Source organism: Neolamprologus multifasciatus, chromosome 6, assembly GCF_963576455.1.
Source record: "Neolamprologus multifasciatus chromosome 6, fNeoMul1.2, whole genome shotgun sequence".
Taxonomy (NCBI): Eukaryota; Metazoa; Chordata; class Actinopteri; order Cichliformes; family Cichlidae; genus Neolamprologus; species Neolamprologus multifasciatus.
The window spans coordinates 23,973,850-23,980,139 of record NC_140444.1 but is presented as its reverse complement, the minus strand read 5'-3'; the positions used below and the strand labels follow the sequence as shown (position 1 = coordinate 23,980,139).

General features: G+C 43.3%; 1 protein-coding gene across 10 annotated transcripts in view; it reads left to right on the top strand.

The window, feature by feature from the left end:
- Positions 1-6,290, top strand: part of bnc2 (basonuclin zinc finger protein 2) — a 174,381-nt gene that overhangs the window by 121,711 nt on the left and 46,380 nt on the right. The window lies entirely within an intron of this gene.

Genomic DNA, 6,290 nt, shown 5'->3' with positions numbered 1-6,290 from the left:
GTAAAAAAAAGAAAAGAAAAGAAAAGAAAGAAAAAGCACAAATCCGTAAATAGCATGAAGTGATTTTTCCTTTTTATTAGGTGGTGGTGTTCGAGATTTAACGCCTCGCGAATAATCAGAATAATGCCGTTATCATTGTTCAGCATAGCTTATACATAGTTTGTATTTCCACAGCTGTTGAGTGTGCAGGCCCAGGTGTTTACAAGTAAACCACTGCTGCTGACACACTGTTTGAACAAAACTATGAGGAAAGAAACAAATATTATTGCCCAGTCGTGTGTCTTGAAAACCAGCCAATGGTGTCTACAGTAGTGTTCAGTTCGGTTGACAAAAACATATACATAATTTGCAGATTGCTTACACACAATTAGTACATGATTTTTTGCATTAAAAATGGTCAAAGAAAATAAAGAGCTATTGGCAAGATTAAACCTAGGAGCTCTTCCAAGATTTTGCTGGCTGGGAGCTAGTTTGAGTAGGGGAATTCACTGCATGGGTGCGTGTGTTAGTGTGTGAGTATACACAGGGTTGCATGAGAGGGAATGTGGGAGAATGTGCGCTTGTATGTGTGCAGTTTGAGAGCTAGGACTGGAGGTAGCGAGTCCCACCCTCTACACTAGTGTGATGACTAAATGTCAATTTGGCGATAGTCTCTCCTGCGCTGGCCTCCTGTCGTCACGCGGTCAGGCCTGCATCGTGTGTGTCCCGTCGCCCACACCAACCAGTGATCACCATGGAGATGTCCCCTCACGGAGAGGGGTCAGCAATATGTCTGGGATCTGACTAATACTTTCTGTTTGTGTTTGGGGGAGATTGATAGAAGAAACAAAGAGCAACCATTGTTGGTCATTTCTTCCTCTGTTGCTCCATTTTTACCAACTTAACCTTCTCCGCCACTCCTGTTTTTTCACCCTCCTTTTCCTTTTACACCTTGCCGTTTTCTCTCCTTTGTTATCCCCCCCAACAACAGCACACACACACAAATGTGCGTCTGGTCGCACTGTGTGGCCACATCACTCGCTCAAGTCTCCAGACAGGAATGCAGTGTTGCATTGCAGGCCTTCACTGTGATAGTTGCATTCGACGAGGGGCAATCAGTGGGCCAGCAAGTGCAGGTGTCAAGTCTGACAGGGAGTTGTCCTTATCAACCGTCCCTCCCTGTGATAGGCTGAAGGTCGCAGCGGCGGTGGAATATATTGACAACAATGGCGTCTTTATTTGCTTCCCTTTCCTGTGCTCACAATGGCCAGTGATAGGGGAAGTGTGTTGCTTGAAAAGCAGAAAGACTAATAAGTGTCGAGTGGCTTTTGGGTTTTTATTTTATTGCCGAAAAAGCAGCCGATCAGCTGAATATTAATAAACAGTTCAGATAATATTATTCCTGCTTGTTTAAAAAGGAAGAATTACTGAAGTGCAACTGATACTGGCTATTTTCAATTAATACTAATAGAAGTTATAAACATCCAGTAAACATCTTATCAAACTAAAGCTGACATTTTTAATAAAATCCAGTCATTTGCTACTAAAATGTAACACATCTACAAGGTTGGATGTTTTGTGGTTGAATAATAGCAATGCTATTTAAAGTGAAAATAAGCATCATAACTACATGTTTTCAATTTTTATACTGTATATACTGGAATTCTGTACATTTATACAGATATGTCTGCAATAATATAAAGGTAATATCTCTGCTGACATGTCTTTGTGTCGTATTAAAGAAACAGCTGCTGTTTGCAGCTTTATCCTCTTTGTCTTTTGACCTGAATATTAGCATTGATACAGTATTTCAGATATTCACATGAGGTGAAAAAAGAAAGTCTCAAACAGCTGTCTCTTTTGGGAATTTTAGCATCTTTTGCAAAACATTTTCTAAGCCTACCTACCTCCCCTCATTAGCTTTCCCTTCCTTCTCCACCTTTCCTACAAACTACCTTACCTGACAACCCCCCCCTTCCCCCCAAACCACCCCCTGCTCCCTTGCTATCTCACTTTTCTTTTTCTTTCCCCACTTCCCATTCCTTCTCTCGCTCCATCCCTGCTTCCCCTTGCACTTCTTCTTTGAACCTGGCCTTGTGTCTGTGGACCCAAAGGTCTGTCACTGGGCAGGTGGTTTGATCTCTGGCAGGGGAATTGCTTTGAGGAGAGCTGAGAGGGGCCAGCGGCCTGGACTAGGGGGCCTCTGCATGGACCTGCTGTCTACACAAAAGATGGGAGAAACCGCTGTTCCCTTGATGCTTAGTTATTTGAACTGATAGTGTAGTTCTGTGTTAACCATGTGGTGCATTTCTCCATCTTTATAGGTTGCACTGTCTGAGAGCATGGCATATCAGAGCGAGATCACAGGCTTGTGTTTCTGCTCCGGTATTTCTATATTATGCTCCCTCTTCCTCTGTGTTTCACAATATCAAAGCCAGCTGGGTCCTTTATCTGTCCACTTTATAAACAAGTGTGACTGTCCAGAAGTACACGCTCGGCTTTTTATCATGCAAGTAAGTCAGACCGAAGGTTTCATCATCGATCTGATTCGAAACATTTCGGGGTGGACGTTTTCTAGTCTTTACTCGATGTTTATTTTTCCTTGCTCACTTCATTTCTAACTTCATTTTCAGACTTGGCCCGTTTGAACTTCAGATTAAGAAGTTTACAGTGTGTCACAAAAGACGCCTTTGAAAAAGGCCTAAATCCAAACATCATATTAGCCTTTTGTATTTATTTGATCAGGCTAGGGATACACCAACTGATTGACAATAAAAAATATGTCAGGTCATTAGCTGAGAGTGCGTGCAAACAACAGACATGGCTGCCTCTATTTGTTTGACTGAAAGGGGGGGGGGGGGGGGGGATGGAAAGGAAAAAAAGAGCGGGGTCCCAGATCTCCACATGAATACATGAAAACACATGCTTCTCTTCTCCTTCTGTAATCCACCGGGGACTCACGCCCCATTTGGTTCCTATTAGCATAGTTCTGGTCCCTCTGCCCCGTGTCAAAGCCCAGACGCACAGCTGCACAAAGGACAGGGACCTCTGGCTCTGTGACTGCCAGGCGGTGGGCTCAAAACGAGAGCTGACACGGAGGACGAGCCTCACACTGTGGGGATTTCTGTGGAAAACAGTCTCTATTCTGTGGACTACAGTTTAGTGCAAGTGTTTGAAAACTAAAACTAGTGCACAAGTGATTAATCGTTGTTTATTTTGTACCACTTTGTAAAGCAAGAAAGCTCTGTTTCGAGCCAAATCCAATGTATGAAATCAAACAAGCAAAGATTAGCCCTGGCATGAGGCATTTGCTCCCCTGTATTTTGTGGCATGCTGTGTCTGACTACAAAGACTTTCTTTATTCGCCGTGTTTTATTTGTCACCTGTTTCCAATATGGACATTGTGAAGTCCTGATCTATCTGACGGATCCAGGGCCCGTTTTATGACACGCAAAGCTGCCGTGCCTCTTTTCCTACACATGTTGGCTGCACATTTCTGGCAGGAAATTGACAGCATTTCAGCAGCTAACTCATGGATGAGATAATATCTTGTGGGTGGAAGAGAGGACAAGATGCTCCCAGTGTTTTACAGTGACCCTAAGCAGAGACAAATTTAAATCTCAAGCTGCTGCTGCTGCAAAGACTTACACACATGCACACATGATGTGCAAGTACGCACGGGGTTTTCATTTAAATCTCGGCTTTGCTTAACTCACCAAACAAGAAATGTGGTCTGTGGCTGTGTGTTGAACATGATAAAGGTTTCAGTTAAAGTAGAAGGAACAATACCCGCCCAGCATCCAGCAGCTGTCTGTGTTGGCTTCGTCGTACGAAGTCTAGAGAGGATATAGAGAGGCAGAAACGGGCTAGGCAGCTGGTGCTTTTGTGGTGTTTTTGGTAGCATTTAGTTACAATGTCAACCTTCAAATATGACAGTTAGGAATACAGTTATAACGGATATTAGTTTAGGATCGCCGTCAGTTCTTTCGTTTCACAGCACCAAATGAGTACCTTGGTTGACCTTTACATATACTGCTGCTTGGTTTAGAGTTGGACTGATTATCTAAACTAAAATCCAAGATGAAGCCATCTTGTTCAGCAGCTCCCCTTTCCTGCAGTTCTTCAGTCCATCTGTCCCACTAACAGCCTTTTAATTGAGAGTCCTCCCCAGTCTGATGCTGGCCATTGCTGACTGTCAGTGTTTATACAATTGGGCTGGGACAGGGACTGTGAGCCAAGCAAAACATCCATGAAACATCAAGCCTCGAGCTAAACAAAACCCAGCAGTGAGAGACGCACGCACTTGAGCCAGATAGGGGCTGGAAATGATGCGTTCTGATTGCATCTAGGTTAAGTTGTTGACCACAGTGGTAACGCGACAGCTGGGAGAGCGTTGACTGTTGTTTCGGGTCTAATTGCTGAAGCCTTGTCGGGATTTTCCTCGCCTTGCTGTTTAGCTGTTAAGTTTTCTTGTGATTTATGAAGCCCAACGCACACTCCTCTGTCCTTTTGCTCACAATCGTCGTCTTTAGTTGCGAGCCAAAGAGGAAACCCTGGCGAGACACTAGCACAGTGACTAATGTTGTGTATCTGGCCGGGCCTTAGATAACACAGCCTCCTCCCCCGGCCTGCTGTGACAAATATGTGCGAGTGTAGCGGTGGGATGTGGGCCCAAGCTCGTCCCTGACCCAGCACAGGCCAGACACAGGTTAAACCACGGTCAAATACAATCCAGAGCCACAGAAGCGGAGTTGCAAGTACGTGAGCATCTTAGAGAAGTCTGATGATTTTGTCTTTCTCATTTCCTCTGACAAGCCACACGCACAGGCCAACTCACATCTTGATCTTGTTTTTGATGGCCATCCTTGACACATCCGTCTGCTGCCTCTCACTCTGTTAGTCTTTTATCTCATTGTGCGCAATCAGCTTTGATGCAGTCACATGACAAACATTTCTTCTGTTTCACTCCTCTTACATGTTCCAAACTGAACGCATAACAATGCACAAATTAATACAGAGAAATAACAGGCACTGTGCGTCCCCTCCCTTCCTTTTTCTCCCATCAGTGACTCCTCAGTCGAGAGGGGCTTGCTGCTTTAATGCTTCTTAATGCTGTTGTCTGCTTAATGGGCCAGATATGAGAGGTGCTGCTAGCCAGCGTAATAAGTCAGTGATTAGAGGGCGCCTTGTCACAGCAGCAGCCCTGCAGACAGTGGCACGCTCTAATTGCTGTATTAGACGCCCCTTAAGTATCTTGTCAGCTGTCAGACCCCAGCTCGTAAACAGCAGAGGTGCATTTGATATTTCCATTTGTTTGTTTCCATCTTCTGCTGTTAGCGGTGCCGCGCAGAGAGGTAATTAGAAAAAGGCCTGTGCTGTGTGACATCATCGTGCTAAATTTGGCTGCTCTAAATTAGATTTTTGTGAGGAGAGTTTCATAGTTTATGCAGGAAACTCTTCTGTGGCAAAAGCAGAATAAACTGAAGTGCAATTAAGCCAAAGAATGTACTCAAAAATGAAAAAAAGATGAAGTGTGTACAACATAACAGGACCACAAAATGATCTGCTTGACTACGTCTATAAAATAGTCAAGCATGCTTGGGAAAGTGTAAAGCAATAATTCAAACTTGAAAAGCCAGAACCTTAAAAAATATAAATCAGTCATCAAGGATGTTGCTTATTGAATTTCCACTCATCAAATCTTTTTAGCTCTGAACATAATTGGGGGTCTGACTGTTAAGAAAGCACTTCAGTAGCACTTTTCTTACATTTAACTGTAATCATTGGTTCAACACCAGTTGAACAGGATATCAATTTAACTAGATAAGAATGTATTAAAGAAAAAAATATTCCCCTGAAATATAACAATAATTTCAATATTTTACAAGTCTTGTAGGCCTGTAGGTGGTTCAGTAGTGTAGTCGTTTACACCTTCACCTAACACAACACCAACCTTTTGGGGCTGCGTCAGAAAGGGAATCTGACATAAACAGGTGGATCAAACTGTGCTACACACTGTGTCGACCCTTTGTGTATAAGGGAGTAGTCTTGTAATCTAGGCTGCAGGGAACTTATATGTTGGCAACATGGGAATTTGATTAGGAAGTAAAAGGGCTGTAAGTGGCTACATGAGCATGGATGTTGCTACAAAGTTGTTACATTAAATCAGGAATTTTATGGACTTTATGAACTATTCAAAACATACCACTGAAGAATTCTGACTCCTTTTTTGTCTGTCTATCTGAAAGGTCACGCATTTGACCCTAACTACCTCTGAATGTTTATGAGCTCCTACGTCTGGTTAGTATGTG